We start from the raw sequence: 20,761 nt of genomic DNA, 5'->3' as shown, positions 1-20,761 counted from the left end.
GATAGGAAACTTTTTAAAAGGTTTTTTTGTGAACTTAAACCCAGTTTTTGGAAAAATGTCACCTTTTGTTAAACATTATTACAATTTTAAACTTCTTAATAACCTCATATCCAAAAATGTATACACATATCTATTGTAACATGTCTATTGGAACAGAGAACCGAGACAAAGTTTTTGAGATAGTTTATTTAATTCGTTAAAAAATTTGTTGCGCACAGTTTCAATTGTCTGTTTCGGCGAAACGCGTGATGGAGTTAGCTTAGTTTTCGAATTCATTTTAAAAAATTTCCCTTGACAAGCCAAAATGAATTTCGAATTGGGCTAATTAACCATTTACCGCTTCTTAATTTTAATTTTTATTTATTAATTATTTTTATATTTTATTTTTACTTCGATCAATTGATTAGTATTTTACTGTGTTTTAAATGTACTTAATTCGTTTAGCATAGAGCTTACTATTTTTATTAATTTTACTTGTAAATATTCAAATGTTGTATATTTCTTCTTTTTCACACATTTCATAGCAACTAAATATGCGTATGTTGAAGTTTTCATGGAGACACAGTTTTTGGTAACTTTTTAGAGTGCGTACTAAAATTTATCTTCTAATTTCCATAATTTTGCAGCACAATGAGCAAAATTTTTGACCACATAGGTCTTTTATCGCTTGTTCTTACTACTTCAAATTATATATATATATACATATGTTACCGTGAAAGACCGAAATTGGAGAATGTCGACTTTCACCGGAGAATATCAACATTCACCAAATACGTCGGCGAAAGACCGAATATTTCACTACATTCTTGTATATTCGGACCCTCACCGGTGTATGTCGACAATCACAGATATGCTCTGGTGAAAGTCGAAAAGAGAGGTCATAAAGTGCCATAATAGTTTAAGTTGTAATTAGCCCGATTCGAAAGATAGTTTCTGCCAAATATCATTCATTTTTAACTAAAAAGGAGACGCAAGGAGCATTTTCAAGACATACGAAGTGCGAAAAATTTTGTTTTGAGAAAACTGAATTTAAAGTTTTTCTTCAAACTTACGTTTAACACATGGTCACGAGAAACAGCAAATTAATTAACTTTAAATATGAATATGTAGACACTAGATAACATTTTAGTATCATTTAACTATTTTTAATCTCATAATATTAAACATGAGAAAAAAAAACTCTCGAAAATTGGTGTGCGATTCGAAGTTAGAGGTAGAAACAATTTATGCATTATATCCAATGACACTTTTAAAATTCCCTCGCATCATATGTTTTATCTTCATTTGTTACATTTACATTACCTTTTAATGCTTTAGAATATTTTTTACTATTTATGTTTATTCCAAGCAGGTAAACTTCTCTTTTTGCTTTGGTTCAAGCGACGATGATCACGCTTTTTTGCAACTAGTAAAGGAAAACGCGTTTGTTTCCTCCTGTTCTACGCGTATATTCACATAACTAAAGTTAAATTCATTAATAATTGTCAATAATGATATTTCTAGCCTTTGTTTTAGAAATAAACACCTCTTTTGGGCAAATATATAATTATCACATCAGTAAATAGCTGTTGAAATACATTTTGTTTTACATTTTCTCAAAAATTTAAAGGGCAAAGTTTACGTTGTTTACACGTTTTAAATGCTTGTAACTTCTTTAAAAATTAGAATATTTGAACTCGGTTTTTTTGCATACGATGTAGTTACGCATATGGAATATTATGAGAGTAAAAGAACAAATTCAATATTTTGGTTGATTTTTAGCTATTTTAAAGTCCACCGACCCCTTAAAATAATAAGCGAAAGTAAGAACGAAAATTTAATTTTACACTTTCATTACAGATTAATCTGTAACGAATACCGATATGGAGATAAATATAGAAAACAATGATTTTAATAGTATTCTTTTCATCATTTTCGATGCAATATTCTTACTCTTTTTTCATCTGCTTAGCCTAATCTCTAGGTCTAGTGAACTTCTGCGCTATAGTTTACAGTACGAGGTACATTTAATGTTAATTAACCAATTATTATGCTTGAATCTTTACCATAATTTCTCATTTTCGTTGTCCTTTTACTTTCTTATCACTAGCCGAGTTGCTGTACCGCCCGTTATATGACTATCAGCACTTGTACTCAATTGGCGGAGCATTTTATGGTCGCTAAGCCTAACCAAAAGTCTCTATAGAATATTAAAATTTGTAGCGGAATTTATAAAGTTACTTCGGAAGATGGGTATTTGTGACCTGTGGTTACTAAAGAGAGCCTAGCAATGTTTTATGCATTGTGATTCTGAGTTTACAAAGAATGTTTATTCTAGAAGTCAGAGGCAACTTGGATATAAGAAGTTATTCTGATGCATTATACTGAACAATACTGAACTGGGTACATTAATGTATATGGTTGCTGTTCACGTATTTGCAGACTTCCTGTGTAATGTTTGCTTATCACATTCATAGTTGTCACTTGTGTTATTCGCTTATTTAAGGCTCGCTTACAATTCAAGTATGTAAAAATCTGCCTGATAACTGAAGGTACCAGAATGTGTTGTTCGTGTATCTATAAGGATCTTAAGTTTTACTAACGTTTATTTTATTTTAAATCTTTACTATCACTTCTTATTTTCTACTTCCGGCCAGAATTAAAAGCTTTAACTTATTTATGCAAATTTGTCTTGCGAACGCCAAGTACTTAAGTTGTGGCTTTTTGCCAAGCAAGAGAGAGGAAGGAGTGATTAAGAGCAGGCCGCTTGCCATAGCAGTTTTACTCGGTTGCTGGTTGCCTTCAAGGCCAGAGGTTTAGTCCTCTTGATAATTTTAAACGTATCGTAGCGTTAACAGTTCTCTGTACTACATACGGCCTTTCTGTTAATATACGGCCAATCTTCAAGTAGACACTTGTTTATTAATCCAAAGTTAGTTTAGTTAGAATTTAGTTAATATTTTTATATTCTTACGTTCAGACCACAAGTGGTTGGTCTCTGTATTCCGAAGTCCGGAAATCATTGTAAAGAGAGAAAAATAAAGGGTTTCGTATACCCTTCCTGTGTATCTTGTCTACTTCCCACATTTATTGAACATAGCTTTAGTAAGCTCCCTGTTCCGAGTCAGGTCATTTAATGTTCCCAAAGCAAATAAGGAGGACACACTGAACCTGATATATCGAATTTAAGGATTTGAATGTATAGATTGGAGCTTCTGATATCCTTGTCTCGCTGTTAATGAACCATAGGCTCCACAGTTTTATTCTAGCTTTAGCACCTTCTTAGCCAACGTTTAAATCAACTGTTCTGGACTAGCTGAAATATTCTATTTTGTATTGTAGTCTCAGACTACGTTTCCTGCATTGGAATTTGTTGCTTTGTTCTTATTACATGGAACAACAGTTCCTAGAGCCTTCTTCGAAGAAAGGTTGGACTTCTAATTTTCCACCCCCAGTTTTGAGGAAGAGCACTCTGGGAAATCCGAGGCTCTTCCACCCCTCTCTCCTTCCATCAGCCCACACGAGAGGACTTTCGGCTCGTCGCATATTTAGAGTGCCGCCATCCCGCAACGACACTGTACATTTACAAACATCCATGTCTTCTCTGGATTAAACCGGGCCCTTCCGTACCTTATTATGCTCCCCTAACCACTTACAAATTTGCATCGAAATAAAAAATAGAATTTCATCGACTTAGCATTTAATCTGCATAAAAGTATGTGTAAAATTCTATTCTATTTTAGTCCGTCTTCCTAATCTGCAAATGTATCCAGTATCCTACTATGTTTTCTAATTTGAACATTATGTATTCTGTCTGTATATACCCATGTAGTAAATGTTCGCTATCTCGATATTGCCCTTTCTTGTAAATAATAGATTCTAAGTAATCTCAGACAGTACATCTGATATTAATGTATCGTATACCGTACGGTATACTTAAGCAATGCAATTTATTATATTATTTACTGTATTATTTATTTACTGTATTGTTTCTCATCTGCATATTTTAAACGAAATGTAAACTGCACACTAATCAATGTATTGTATCTTCATGTAATGTAATGTATCGTATTCGATACTATTTTATCATCTGCATAATTTAAACACAATGTATGTGCAGTAATGTAACTTCGCCTTCTAGGCAGCGCATTTTTATTGTAAGAAATATACATCATCGAATAGTACGCAGCGTCACCATGCAAGACGTCTACGGTACGTAAGAGACAATCGTTACCTCAGTCTAAGTTACAAAAGTCCGGTCGGCCAGGTTCTCTCAAATTTTCCTCTGAGCTGGCATTACTCCGCTTGGTTTGTCCTTAGGACGGAGGCCTTCTCAGAGGGTTTACCCTTTTACCCCTAACCACTAAACCGTCTGGGCGACACATTGGAATTTAACTGTATCTTATGATAATTTAAGTACTTACAAATAGCAGAGTTCATTTGTCCAGCAAGCAGTACATTTCTGTTCACTTAAAAGTGATTTTTTTTTCCAGTGGCGGGCACAAGCCATCCACAGACACATTAACCAGAAGTGGTGGTCACTTTATTAGGGAAGCTCCTAATCGGTGGACAATTTTACCCCCTGTGAGGGCACGGGAAAGTACACCCATGCCTTCTCCGGGATTCGAACCCGGGCCCTTTGGTATCGCAGTCGACTTCCCTAACCACTATACCGTCTGGGCGACCTTAACAGGGAAACGATAAAGGTTATTTCAACCTTCTTAAGCCTTGGTGATTTGTTTCAGAGTAACTGACAACTCGCTTCCAGTCTAGTGGGGTCTGATGGATTATTAACTCAAGCTTCTTAGTAAAGCAGAACCATATAGTATGCGTAAATATTTGCATGAATATATATATACATAATACAGCTATTAAGCTAGCTTCTCCTTATGCATTCGGATTACGTAGATTCACATAAATATTCATACGTATATAAAGATACCTTACAGTCCCGATTAGCTAACATTCCTGTCCATGTAACGCACTTATAAAAACCTGATTCACTCTAAAAATTATTATTATGCAAGCAATTGGTTTGTTTTGCAAAGTACCTCTTCTGATTTTACTGATTTTCATTTTCTTTTAATATCCACCATAAGATATTTTTTCCTTTCAACGTACATATATAGTGTAGTAAATACTTTAACAGAAGGATTTTCTTCTTACAATACAATAATTTTACAGCTAGAGATACAAAAAGATAAAAAGATAAAATTACATACCAATATCAACTGTGCAGTAATTTCGTATGTCCAGATTGATAATAAATGCTGCTTCTGTTCAGCGCGTTTGTTTCAATGACTGATCTTCAGTAGTTTCATGTCAAGCAACTTCACTGATATCGACTACTGTCTATTTCCGTTTGTGACAGATAATTGGCAGGTTCACCTTACCTAAAAATACAAGTACAAGAAAATAAATTTCTAAAACGGTCAGAATTTTCAGAATACATTTTATGAAAATTAATGTTAATTTTTACTCGATGCATAATTATTTGAAATTTTGAGTTACGGTAAAGCTTCAAATTCATAACACCAGAAGCTCATATCAAAGAGGGATTAACTTATTTATCAAATAAAGGAAGCCACGCAGACAGTATAATGATTTGGGAAGCCTACTGCGATACCGAAAGGCCTAGGTCCGAACCACGGAGAAGACATGGGTATTGTAAACGTATACTGTCTTTGCGGCATGGGGGCACTCTAAACATATGGCTAGCCGAAAGTCCTCTCGTGTGAATTGGTGGTAAGGGAGAGGGGTGGGAGACCCTTTAAACCGCATCCGTCAAAATTGGGGGGGGGATAGAAGTTCATCCTCCTTGAGGCTCTGGCAACCATTCTTCCATGAAATTCATGGACAAAACATCAACAACAACGTAAAAAATGAAATATTTTATTTAAGAAATATTTTATTTATTTTTGTTAGCCTGGATGTACAGTGCAAAGAAGTCTTGTATTAGTCAACAGAAGTACAAACCTGGGCAATGGAATAGCATAATCCAATCCCAAAAATATTAGAGTAATAATATAAATTACTATTACCAAATTATTAGGAGGCCTACCAGCGGTCGAGCTGTAAAATCACACTCAAACTGCCGAACAGTGGTAGTTTCAACCTTGGTTCGATTATAGGCGAACGGGCTAGCGACATGGGCGTTTTCCCAGAGGTAACGTGTATACGAACTAGTTTCCTTTAAAAAGTCCCCCACGAAGGCATCTCTTTCCTTAGGTAGACAGCTCTAACGTGCTTTACCATAATAAATTAATCCAAACCAAATGGCTACAGATAAAGAGATTCTAACTGGCAAATGCCAAATTTCTTTACAAGTTCAGCTTGAGCTGGTTACCTTAACATGAATTCTAAATTTCAATCCTTTATTCAGAGGTATTAATTTAAATTTATTATTTTACTAATCGTGCACGTTCTTTAAACAATAACGCAAATTTAATTTACTTTCTTCAAAATATGATTTCATATTGCTCTTTTCTGGCCTTTCATCAAATTTGCTCAACATAGAGTTATTTTATCGCAGTTAGAATCATTTTACTGAAGTGCATTTAACAGCATGGATATTATGAAACATTTCATTAAGCATGTTATAATGTGAAAATTAACCAAACGAAAAATATCATGATATTGATTGGGAACATTTTTTCCAAATTTACGTTTATTAGATTGTAGAGACATTAGGATTTTTTATTGAAAGCAAGAGATGTGAAAAATAGCAACCGCCTTCGCCGGGAATCGAACCACGAACCTCTGGAATACCGGCCCAGCGTGCAGAACCACTGCACTACGAAGGACGCTAGGAAAGTGGGAGAAATACCTTATATACTCCCCTTTTTTAAAGGGCAACTAGGGTTTTAGAGGACCTAGTCGCCAACTCCTTCATTATCCACAATCCTTTTAGTTCGGGCGGCACTTGTAGAGTCACCAGGTCAATTGGAAGCAGAAAAGATGAAAAATATGCAACCGCCTTCGCCGGGAACCGAACCACGGACCTCTGGAGTACCGGCCCAGCGTGCAGAACCACTACACCATGAAGGACGCTAGGAAAGTGGGAGAAATACCTTATAAGATTTCTAAATAAATTGGAGATGCTTTTCTAGCAGGCATTCGGGTACAACCAAATTAACCTTTTTTTTAAAAAAACGAAATCTGTCGTCAGATGTTTCTAACTTCTTAAATTTTATAAAAAAATTATCGTAATTTGTTTTTGAAATATCGTTTAAATAGTATACTCTTTTGAATTGTGACATAAATGCCAACCCTGAATAAATATACAATTTTCACTTCTTGGAAATACTTTTCACATGTAAATGTACATGCTAACCAAGTTCGTATTTAATCTAAAATACATAATATTTCCTTAAAGATTGATGATTTGACACAGCAGCAACAGCTGCAAACAAGAAATTCAAAATACAGTAATATTCCTTTCATTCAGATATTGTGTCAAACGTATTTCAACTTCAGCATTACAACCAATATCTACACGGAATTCTCCTACCAATCACTTCCAGCGTTGTGGAGATGCTTAATTAGAATCCACACGTCATTCAGAATGACAGATTATCTGCCTAATTCTGCAACAATTCAGTTACGAATACGAGATAGATAAAATGCATATTAATTATGCAGCAGTACATCTTATGACATGCTTGTGCTCGGTTTGCAGTTATTGAAATAGATTAGACAACAATTTTCAAGCTTAGTGTCATGATAAATTCGAGCGTCGTTATCAGTTGTCACATGCGACGTAATAAATTTGCTATTAATGACAATTTCGACAAAATTTTGCTCCCGATGTGAATTACAAGGTGATTTCAGTTCAACCTCGTAAAGAAGATCGTAGATTCTAAAGCCTTCGGAAGATACTATCAAATGAATTCGTTTCTATTACTCATTTTCATTCTGTTATCACATTTTAAACGAAAATTAATGACATGCTATGTAGAACAGTTTAAAGCAAAGCAACTTTTACGCACTTTCAGAACCACATTTCGTTGAACTCTTAGTATTTTCGGAGTATTCTTAGTACCCTCTCTGGTATTCCAAACACGGATATACCACGACAGCCTTCATGAAACAATGTGATAATTACTTACATTCTAAAAAATTAAAACACTCAGTGGCGCAAACAGCCCTAAAGCTCCGTTCAGACGGGGGCGTAAAGGGAATAAGTGGTTAAAGCCGAACTCCGTTGCCAAGGCAACCAGTCTGTGCAACGTCACAAAATCTGGTTTAGGGTTCGTGGCATAGGGTTCAAAGTTTTCAACTTTACGCCGAGTTTGGGATAAGCGTCGACCAATCAAAGCGAAGCTAAAACAAAGCGGCATTCTACAGAAGATTTCGCTGTCACAAAACAAGCCGAGCGAACGCGGGAAATCAATCGAGCAGGAGAACAGCGCGGGAAAGTTGTAGACGCATTCACGCATGCGCAAATTTAGCTTCTTTCATTGGCCACGGTTTACACCCCGTTCTCGCAAGTGTGAACGGAATTCCCGTATTTTATGCCCTTATGACTACGCCTCTATGCCCTTTACGCCGCCGTCTGAACACAGTCTAATGGGCCAAGGCCTGCAGTGCCCCGAAATCTGCCTTACTTGACCGTGGGCCCCGGGGTGCGTAAGCATATGCCCTGAACAAGTGATCAGCTTGTCGCAGGACCCCCAATGTTTAGTCCCCAAGAGAACCTGGTACTCATTTTATCGACCCAAGGAATGGAAATCAAGGGATGAAAGGCTGAGTTGACCTTGCCCTGCCCGGGGTTCGAACCCCAGACCCGTGGTTCTGCTGCGCGATGCACTAGCCACTGTGCCATTGAGCCTCAATTACTTACATTCTCTTCCACTAAAAGGATTGCGAGAGATCAAGCTAGGTGACCCACTCGATCAAGCTAGGTGGTAACCAATTACTATCCACCACATTTTCTAAAGACCATTAAGATATTCTTATTATATTCTAATTCTAGTAAAATTTTTAAAGAGCAAGGAAAGTGGTCCCACATAGCCTCCATATAGTCTTCTCGCCCGGATTCGTACCACGGATTTCCCTATTTGTATAGTCTGTTACTCTAAAATAGGCACTTCAGGGTTCTAGTGACTCTCCGCTTATTTACGATAGTAACACCCGCCGTCTTTGCATAGAAGGAATCAGGTGATTTTAGCAAATTAGAGGATGTGACCTTTTTTCCACAGCAGTCGTTACCATTTTCATGAGTCACGATTTTTGGGGGGGAGTGAAGAAATGACCTTAAAGTGCCTGTTCTAAAGTAACAGACATTAGTAGCGTATGTCAACTGCTTTAACCACAGAACTACGCATGGAGAAATGCCATGATTTCTTACAAAATGAAACACGTCGCTGTTGTGAATTCCGATCACAGTATAAGAATACGCCGAGCCGTTAAAAGTTCAGATCAGTAACTGTGCAAGATGCAAATATAAGTTACTGTGCTGTACAAATATAAGTTAGTATTCATACAAATTGTAACTTATAGAAATGAAATGCTACTTTGTTTATATCAATGTACAAAACTTTATATGAATGTAATTATCCCTCTATATTGATTACTAAGCACGATAGTTGGTCCTAGGCGTTTTGGAGTATAAGGTTAAATCTCTGAGGCTTCTAAATTCTGCGTCATAATTCTTCGCATATCTCTGAGGTTAAATCTCTGAGGCATCTAAATTCTTCGCATAAAAAAAATTCTGCTTCCGTTGCGGCCAAACGTGCTGCACCAGCTCTGCCGACGGTCCTATTAGCCCGTATTTAGATATTATTTACGTTAATTAGTTAAATATTTTCAGCTTTTAATACAGGTAGAACAAATTTTAAATTCTCTTGAAACCGAATGTTAGAAATTTAAAGATCTATAAAGATTCATGTTTTATTTTGCTTGCTGTTTACATCATATATTATATGAAATATATAAAAACTCTTTTTGAGTTTTACTGTTACACCTGTGGAATATTTCTTTATTATTTTTAACGATTCTCCTATGAAAATTTTTGCAGTCATGATAACACTAATCTCCTGATAAGTGGACTTAATTTTTGCATCCCAATAATGTATTACAATAAAGAAATATTTTATTATTAATCCAAAAGGGACGCTAGTCCCCGATGGGATATTAGTCTGGGGATATTTTGCGTTGATTCACTACAAGCGTTGTTTCACTTTTCAAATTGTTGCTACCAAATACGATCGCCCTGTATTATATTTAAAGAAACTAAATACTGAAGAATCTGCATGAATGAATGTATGTTTTTCGCCACTGAGAAAAAAACGATCGTACCTAGAGCTTTCAAATGTTGAATAACATAGTCCTCCACCCGAACATGGGCACTTGGAAGACTGAATTTTGAATTTCGAAAATTTTTATTATATATTTCATATTTTTTAAACAAATCTTTGATTAACAAACTCAACGATTTCAAAGCGAGCAGTGACAACACTGTACGGAAAAAAAACACTTTTATCTCTAACGCTCGAGGCTGTTTATCGGAAATTCTAAAGATATGTTGTTTTTAAATATACTGCGATTTTACTGTTGAATAGAATTTTATGCAGTGCAAGCGCCAAGAAAGTGATATTTAAGTACATTTAAGTAAATACAAAACTTTGATAATAAAAAGATTAAAAAAAAAAAAAAATCAGAAAGTTTTCAGAATTTATGTTACGCCCAAAGGAACTTTTTTAACGTTTTGTGTGTTACCTTTATTTATTAAATATCATTTTCTTCTCCCTTAAACCATAAAATTCATTTCAACAGCGATATCGCAAAATAATTTTTAAATGAGCATATCTTTAGAAATTACACTGTCTCGCGTGCTGCACAACGTTGCCATTGCTCGCTCTGAAATCGTTGAGTTTGTTAATCAAAAATTCATTAAAGTGTTAAAAAATATGTGTATGTGTGTGTATGTGTATTTAATTAGGGCAAAGCACACTAGGGCTATCTGCCTAAGGGGAGGGATGCCTTCGTGGAGGAGTTTCTAAGGGAAACTGGCTCGTATACACGTTACACATGGGGAAAACCACGAAAACACCCATGCAGCCAGCCCGTTCGCGGGATTCGAATCTCGGACCGAACTACCAGTGTTCAGCGACTTTACCGCTCGGCCGCTGGTGGGCCGTTAAAAAATATGAAATCGATAATAAAAGAAATTTCAAATTCCAATTTAGGGCTTCCAGATGCCGATATCCGGTGGAAGAATACGTTATTCAAAATTGGATGGCTCTAGGTATCTCTGTTTTATCACAATGCGAGAAACATACATACATTCATGCAGATTCTTCATTATTTCATTTCTTTAAATAAAACACAGGGCGATAATATTGGGTGGCAACAATTTGAAAAGTGAACCGACATTTAAGGTTTTCTAAGGCGAAATGCCAAAACGAAATTAATTCCCTTCTGGGCTACTGCCCTTTGAGCTATAAACAAATGTCTGTAAAACTACCTTTAGTAAGAATGCTGAACATTGAAACGATGAACTGAAAAAAGACAGAAGAAGACAGAAAAAAGACTGAAAAAAGACAGAAAAAGACCGAAAAAAGACAGAAAAGTATATGCTAACACTTAACACTATATGAATTCTAAACGTGTACTGGTATGGTGCTTTTAAAATTTTCGTAATTTTGCTGTTGAATTATATATGGGGTAACTAACTAACTAAGATTTTTACCGCAGCTCGTGAACCCAATCACATTCTGGGAACGGGAAAAATCCCGAAAGCGTCACCCACCGATGACTTGAAACACTCCTGCTGGGCCCAGGGTCCCACACCCCCGAGACACCAACAATTTTATGGTACCCTCTATTGATCGCTCAACGATCAAAAGCCCACCACTAAACACGGGCCGGTCAAGACCACCGTCCCGGCCGGACCGAGTCCACGGTGGGGTGGGAGATGGAAACTTAGGGTCGATGACCGGCCGTTAATTTGGGCTACCTGCCAGCACTACACGGGATGCCCCTCTCCTTAGGCTTTTACATGGAATATCAAGGACAGCAGGGACCAGACGCTCAATGGCCCAGTTTGCTATTTGGCTACCAATACCCTGGTGGAAGGGACTTACACCTCCCGGCCCATGAAGAGCAAGTATAAACCTACCCCATGGACCATCGGGAACCGCCAAGTTCATAAATTTTATACCCCCGTGGCCGAGAATGCCTAGGTACAGATCCTAGCCAGTAGCTTCGCAGAGTTCTCTACGTCGACCCCCGGGGGGGGATATATGGGGTAAGAGCGATGAAAGTAATGCTTAATAATAAAGGTAAAAAGACAAAAAAAAAAAAAGGTTAGTAGGAATAAGTGTAATAGCAGACTGCAAGAAGGAAATTCCAGCAAGAGCGTAAGAAACCTTAACAAACCCTTTTAGGCGACCATTAAAATATCAAACCTTTCAGATTTTTTTTTTACTTATTTTTTTGCTGTTCCTTTTTACCACATGTCAGGGAATATGACGCATTTTATTGCATATACATAGTAAGTTTTTAAATGTGATTTTTCTTACTTCTAAATAATGCGAGAATTTTCGGATCGCTTGCTATGCTCGAACATAAATATGCCTTAAAATTTTTAAGAATGTTTTCCTAAGGAAACTCAGACAAGTCAACATTTTGAAACACAGATATATCACATACATTGCCTAAGGAAATTACAATTCTTTAATGACTAAATGCCATATTATTCATTTGCTCGTGAAATGATACCTAGGAAGGATTAAGGTTTTCAAACTGATATTATGAATTTACCCGGGGGAATAACCGAGTAACCGATAGCGTACATATGAACCTTGACATGACTCACGTGATTACTGTCATCGTCATTAGATATATGTGTTTCAGAGCGAAAACAATTAAGAACTTAGTGTAATAAAAATGATGGAGCATGGTTTGAAAAATATGAAAAGATGATTAATGATGTACGATTTACAGCTATATGTTTGAGGTTAATTATGTCCCTTTTAAAAGCAGCATTAAGTAAAAATTACCTGGTTTTTTTAATATTATGATGTCAGAAGCTATTAAATTTCAACTTACAATTAAAATTTAACGTAGTTCTGTATTATCATCAAAGAAATTACTATTATTAAACAACTGTTTGATGTTACCCCAAGAAAGTAAAAATTTTCTCTCAAAAATTTCCGAAATTTAATGGTTTACGAAACATTAAGTCTAAACTAAATGAGACGGTTTTTTCAATATAACATTGTGCGAAAGCTCTCCAAATCAACGCAAATAATACTATAAGATCACCATGACGTAAAAACATTGGTAATGTAAGCTAAACTTCCCAAGAAAGAAATCAAGATAATAAAAAGGAACTTTATTGAAAAAGTAGCACGGAGCACAATGCTATAGAAGGCTGAAACATCCACGCGACAGATGTCCAGCAAGAAGCGTCCAGCCTTTACTAGGGGATATGATCTCCCCTGATTGATTCTAATCAATGTAGTGCTGTGCATGTTTCGCATCCTCTGTCCATGCTGAGTCTGAGATTGTCAATGAGTTGTTTAGGCATTGCTGCCCATTCCCCTTGTAGCGCCAATTGCAGCACCGGAATCATTACCGGCAATAAGTTACGTGCTGTCACGCGTCTCGCTAGAAAGTTCTATATATGCTGGATGTATGTAAATATTATATGTACAGTTATGGTATTCACGATTGCAACCCACATCACTGATATGTTCATAGTATTCTTATTTAATAACAAGCACTGTATGCATTTATGTGTAAATTTGTTCAACTGTATCACACTTAATTTAGGTGTGTGTGACTGGATACATACCATGCCTGTTATGTATGAATTTAGCAGGGAATCACGACAGCAACTTAGGATTTAATTCCCTACTGCACACATTTCAGTGTAACCTTATCATATGTGTCCTTATGTGTGTATCAAACTCAAGTATTTTAGTGTAAGTTTTGATATGTATTACTACCCTAGCGCAGCGATAAGCTCTTGTATGGCCATGTATTGTTTGATTAGAATCAATAAATACTGGGCCTCGGCAGCTGGGCTGGGAGTGTACACTTGCCGGCGGATTGGTCAGCAGCACTGCAAACGGGACGGTCTGGGCGCTCCGTGCGAGACCCCCACGTGGCTCCAAATGGTCAACTCTAGATAAGGGCGGATGTGGTGCTACTACCGGTTAACCTTAACGGTGGAGGGATGGTGCCCACGTCCTCCGTTACTACTACTACTACTACTATATATGCTCGATGGGATTTTAGATTCGGAAACCTTGCCGGCTAATCCATGCGTTCAATATTCTCCTTCTCCAAAACTTCTTCGACAGCAGCTGTGTGATGAGGTAGAGCGTTGTCGTCCATAAAGACCCATAGAACCTCCTAAAAGACGCACATAAGGAACGAGAACCTCGTTGCAATAGCGGGACCCGTTGACGGAACCTCCTTGGAAGATGTGAAGGTCGTACGACTAGCAAGAATGATGCCTCCCCAAACGAGAACTCGATAACCTCCAAACCGGTCCCTTTCGATGGTGTTCGAATGGATATTGCGTGTTTCTCGCTCTCTCCAGATGTGTATGTGTCTAAAATCACTCGGACTAAATCTGCTCTCATCCATAAAGAGTACTCGACCCCATTGATTATCTGTCCAATTTGGGTGCTCTCTGCATCCCAGAAAACGTCTTCTCCAATGAGAAGGCGTTGATAGTGTACACCTCAAATGTCGTCGTGCAAACAGACCACCATTATGCAGCCTTCTGGCCACGGTAAGACGCGATTCCGGTCGTCCAAACTCCTGCTTATGTGTCTTGAGATTTCTACCACCTGTTCTTTCTTGCCTGTAGGACAATGTACTTGTCTGCTGTCGTGGTTGCTGGTGGACGATCACTGTTGAACCGTCGGACAGCTGTTCCGGTAGTTTGAAATTGTTTCCAAAGTCGTTAAACGATGCTGTGAGCAATCCCGAACTCCGCAGCCACACTTGTCACACTTCGATTTTCCTCAGTCTTTCCAATGATTCGACCCCGGATGTCGTCCAACAGACGAATTGTTCGAAATTTCACACTGAGACAGCAACTCGAGTGGTTTAACCTGATATACGTCGTGAAATAGCTACCCAGAAATGCTGAGCTCACACCTCCAGCGATCTTTATACCCCTCCGACACTCCCCCATTACGTCTGGCTGCATATATGCGCATGTGCTACAGTACTTGACCTCAGTCAATCAGTCCGCTGTGCCTCTTCGTTTCGCTGATAAGCTATTTTCAACTTCGTCCTTAATCTTTCCATACCAGTGTGTGTGAACAACTTTCTTTCACTGCAAAAAATTAAACCGATGATCGTTTACAATCCGTAATGAAGATATTTTCTAATAATTTCTCGCTAAGGCTATAAACTTTATCAGAATCGAGATGCAGACATGTGTCAAGCTATAGTAAGAAATAAAGAAGTTTATAATTATTTATATGCACACATATGCATTTTTATTTATGCGTCAAAGAAACGTTTAATAAATAAGAGAAGGAGACTAAATTATTATTTATTGTCAAGTTTTGTCCACTTGGTACATTTTCAGTGAAAACTTAGAAAGTTTTTATAATATTCTTATTTTTAGTTTAAATTAAAGTAAGTTACTTAATGATTAATTACACTCTGAAATTTTAGCTTAAAATAACTCATAATATTAAATAATACGTATAAGCGGTTGTGATAAGTGATACGTATAAGCGGTTGCGAATTTCAAATGGAAATCTTCGCGGAAATCCAAAATTTCACGTGGTCAACAACGCAGTGTGTTGCATCTTTAAAAGGAGGTGGGATTATTTATTCCTTTCTTTCTCCCTCTCCGCTACTTAAAATCTCTTCTTAGGAAATTATAAAAAAGAATAATGAATACCACAGGGCAAGAATGACATGTAACCAAAGTTATGCGTCTTATAAATGAAATATTTTACTATTAATATTGAAAATAAATGAAACGCAACAAAGATGAAAATCGTATATATAAACGTAATATATACGTTTATATATAACGTAATATATACGTTTATATATGCATTACACCTACACGTTTGTATATACGTTTATATATACTCGTCATACATACGTATATGTACCTATGATTTGTTTATACGTAATATATACGTGTACGTTTGTATACAGGTCATATATGCGTATACGTACATAGGATTTGTTTATACGTAATATATACATATACGTTTGTATACACGTCATATATACGTATATGTACATATGATTTGTTTGTAAGTAATATATGCGTACATGTACATATGATTTGTTTATAAGCAATATATACGTATATATACATATGATTTGTTTATAAGTAATATATACGTATGCGTTTGTATATACGCGATATATATGTCTGTATATACGTATATTTGCATAGTTGTACATATAAACGCAAATGTCCCATCAATGAAAAATTATGAAATAGGGTTCACTAGAATTTAATTTGGCTAGAGAGAAATAACAGTATTTTCCGAATGAACAAATCTGAAAAATCTCTTTTTCAAAATCGTATATTTGACTGAATTTCGATCATAATAGATAATACAGTTAAATAAGCATGAAAGAATCTTTGATTCCCCTCTACCCCATAGAGAATAATTTCTTCATTTTTTTTTAAATTTGGTTATTTCCTTTCATAACATGCTTTTAAATATAATTTCATTGTTCTTTTATTGAAGCCATAATTAACTGAACCAATGACTACCTTATTCTGGCCGAGCGGTAAGATGACTAAACTCTGGTAGTTCTGTCCGGGGCTCGAATCCTAGCGAACGGGCTGCCTGCGTGAGCGTTTTCGTGGTTTTCCTCATGTTTCTCGTGTACACGAGCCAGTTTTCCTTAGGCAGATAGCCCTCGAGTGCTTTGCCATAACAAAAAAAAAAAAAAAAAAAAAAAAAAAAAAAAAAAAAAAATCAAACCAAACCAACCTTATTCTGGTCCATGTAATCAAAGATAAAATGGCAAAATAGACTTTCATTGAACAGTTTAATTTTTAAAAGATGTTATTTTGCATTCGCTGTGATCTTTATCACATGATAAAGGCTCACCAGCGCCGAGAAGTAAAGTCGCTGAACACTGGTAGTTCTGTCCGGATTTCGAATTCCGTTCTGTTCGGATTTCGAATTTAAAGTTTTCTTTGATTCTTTAATTGGAACTGCAGTATCACCGAAACTACGTGTATTTACGTATTTAAGTTGTACGCAGCTATATTTGAAAAATGCAGACATGTTGTTTACTTGACTGTGCAGGCATTTTATGAGTTATTGTGGGTTTAAATTGTAATAAAATAATTAATGACTGCTATACTTTTATTTGTATTATTTTAATCAATAGCTGCCATCAGCTTGCGAATTAAGCTGAAAATCTACGAAATGTATGCTTTTTTTTTTATGTTTGAAAAAATTCCTTGTATATACTCTTTAGAAAATGTTTCCCGAAAATGCATGCATTGCAGATCAATAATTTATTCAAGAACGTAGTACACACTTTTAGACTTTTTTTGGCAGAAGATTTAGTTTTATGAAGACTATGATAAATATCATAACTTTATGGCTACAAAGTAAAAAGAAGAAACGGGGGGGGGGACCTTCTAAAACTATAAAATGCTTGCAGCGTGGTTAAACGTCTGTAACTACACGCGAAAGTAAGAAGGAAATGAAGAGGAAAGAAGCAAGAATTTCCCAAATTTAAGAAGAAAAAAGAAGGGAAATTTACTACCTTAAGTTTGAAACCAACGAAGCAAAAATAGATAGATTTCGATGACGTCGCTTCGGTTCAGTAGACGCGCCATCTGGTGATGAGTAGCAGCAAAGTGATGGTTCGTGCCGGAAGTGAAGCAGATCGGAAGAAGAACAAGATATACAACCTCCCGGTTGGTCATTACACATTTTTCGTTTGGGTAGGTATCTGACCAACTGAGATATAAAAGTTAATGGCTTCTTTTGGATAATCTTACTGGATTATGTCAGTCATTTTCATTTCTAACATGACAGTCACTTTCATTAAGATGATAAATCTGTATTTTGGAGAGACAGACACAATATTTTGCGTTAGAGGCAGATATAAGGTATAAGATGCAAGACCAAATGCAATATTTTAATAATTTTTTGATAATTTCGTTTATATTTCAAAATATTTTTTCTCCATCTTAATCACGGTAAAATACTGTAGTGTGTGTGTTAAGCGTTTTTTTTTTATTTGCCCCCGAATTTAATATTTATTTTTAAATTAAAGAAAAACACAACTTCAACTCATATTACTAATTATTAGCTCAAAGGGGCGTTATATTCAAAGGGCTACAAGGCTTTTAGCGTCGTTTCACTTTCTGCGTTGGTTCACTTTTCAAACTGTTGTCACCAAATATTATCGCTATGTATTAGATTTAAAGAAATTAAATAATGGATAATCTGCATAAATGTTTTTCGCTTTGTGGAAAAACAACTGTACCTAGAGCCAATAAATTTTGAATAACGTAGTCCTCTAACCAAACATCGCCCCGTGGAAGCTCGAATTTTGAATTTCGAATTTTTTTTTATTACCTATTTCAAATTTTGTAAATCTTTAATGAATTTATAATTAACAGACTCAACGATTTCAAAACGAGGAATGGCAACACTGTACGAAAAAAAAACTTTATCTCCAGCGCGCGAGACTGTGTATCAGAAATTCTAAAGATATGCTTCTTTTTAAATCATTTTGTGATATTGCTGTTAAATTAAATTTTATGTGGTTTAAGTGCGAAGATCTTGATATTTAATAAATAAAGGTAACACACAAAACGTTAAAAAAGATGGGCGCAATATAAAATCTGAAAGCTTTTCAGATTTTTCGTTTTCTTTTTTTCTTTGTAATATTTTTAACTTTATAAGAACTACATTTTTATAAGTTAAAAAAAGTTAAAATGAGTAAATATTAACTGCTATAGCCTTCTAATTTGCTTTCTAATAGCAATATTTGGTCGCTCACTATCTTGAGTATTGTTTTGAATGTTCTTATATTGGAATATCTTTTTATCGATTTATTATTTAATTGATTTGTATTTAATTTGGTATTTAACTGTTTACTTTTATGTATTGTAAGGTGTATCGAAATTACAATATAAATTCCAAAATATCCTAGCACATATAACATTTAACATAGCTACTAAAATATTCTTCAGTTATATGAATTTTAAGAATTTTAGCAGTTTAAAGCAATAAAAAATACAAAACTGAACAGAAACTAAGGTTACAAATTTTACAACCCCTTTTTACATGCAAACAGGTATTCAGGAGAGCATTTCTAGTACATTTTCTAGTTATGATGCCAATGTGAAATTTACAAGACATATTTGTTTACGTTATAATAAGAATATCTAATAAATAATAGTTTAATTACAAATTTAAAGAAATATTAAATAATATTTTCGCTCCAAAATTTGGAAAATCTTTTTCACAAAAATTTTACCAAAATTTCGATGTTTGGTCTCCTTAAACTATTTGTATTTGAACGAAAAATATATCTGACCTTTATTCACTCTCTTCAAGTTAGAAAGAGCAATGTAACAATCAAAGGCTATGAAATAATAAATAAAATAATTTACTTTCAAAGCTGTTTAGTTCAGCGGTCTCAAACTCAAACTGTCCCCCCCCCAGGGGGCGTGTTGATTTAATTCGACTAAGTTCGGTTTCAATCCAAGGCGAACGAGCTGGCTGCATGGTTGCTTTTCGTGTTTTTCCCATGTGCAACGTGACTACGAGTCAGTTTTCCTCAGAATGTCCTCCACAAAGGCATCCCTCATCTTAGATAGATAGTCTTAATGGCTTTGCCATATTCAAATAATCAGACCTAACCAAACCTTAACTGCATGAGGATTGAATACGCCGTCTGCAAACAGTTGATGGGCCAAATTTCTTTTTAAACCAAAATAAATGTAAAGTTTTTTTATAACATAGCTAAATTTTAAATTTTGTTTACTAAAAATTTATTCTAATCAGTGGATTAATGCAACGAAATAAGTAAATAAATTAGCCACAGATTGCTCTGATTGATTTTTCTGAGATTGTTTTAAGTATTAAGTTTTAATTTGTGTCTTTTTTTATTTCAGAAACAAGTTGATTTATTTACTTATTTCATTGCAACAACCCTCCGATGAGGACACAGGAAAAGATGTAAATTTATTTTTTTCATTTTTGGTTTTGACATTTCTTGCCTCTTTCATGCAGTTTTTCACTGTCCTTCTGGTTTTTGTTTTTTACATAGTGTTTATTCCAAGAGAATATGGGATGGATTTTTAAAAAAAATATTTATTTTATATATATATATATATATATATATATATATGATGTACCAGCTTTTGTCCGGAATAAATAGATTGGTGAAGAATCGTAAATGTAGTTGTAGCTTAAATTATCAGACGATAAGTTTAAAAAACAGGATCCATTTATTATTATTCAGGAGAAATAGCAGTTACAAAATCAGATATCCGTAATAGTAAATAAAAAGAATTACTAATTAACTTTTTGTATGAAGTTTACTGCATCGTTGCATTAAAGAAAAGCCACCGATATTCCTTTGCGAGTCATTTTATAGCCTCTGGAAAGGCGGAGCTTCCAAGAAATGACGTCAGCCTCGTCAGCCAATCCAGTTCGCTTTAAATATTTCCAGAACATTCTATAACTGTACGTGTAGAAAAGGCGGGAAAAACAACTTGACTACGGGGCTGTGGATTTAATTCCACGTACTTTCAAATAAGAGACCGTCGCCAGTAAAAATGAAAAGAACATAC

General features: G+C 35.5%; 1 protein-coding gene across 3 annotated transcripts in view; it reads right to left on the bottom strand.

Annotated features, from left to right (window-relative positions):
* The window catches only part of LOC118201084 (uncharacterized), a 358,982-nt gene that overhangs the window by 126,714 nt on the left and 211,507 nt on the right, over positions 1-20,761 (bottom strand). For all 3 annotated transcript variants that reach the window (XM_085822792.1, XM_085822789.1, XM_085822791.1), the window contains exon 3: positions 5,202-5,372. The gene's annotated coding sequence lies outside the window, so the exon portion shown is untranslated. The remainder of the gene's footprint in view (positions 1-5,201; positions 5,373-20,761) is intronic.

Source organism: Stegodyphus dumicola, chromosome 8 (genome assembly GCF_044657685.1).
Source record: "Stegodyphus dumicola isolate Sdum_Otavi_A_Nest chromosome 8, ASM4465768v1".
NCBI classification, from domain to species: domain Eukaryota; kingdom Metazoa; phylum Arthropoda; class Arachnida; order Araneae; family Eresidae; genus Stegodyphus; species Stegodyphus dumicola.
This window is presented reverse-complemented; position numbering and strand designations above follow the sequence as displayed.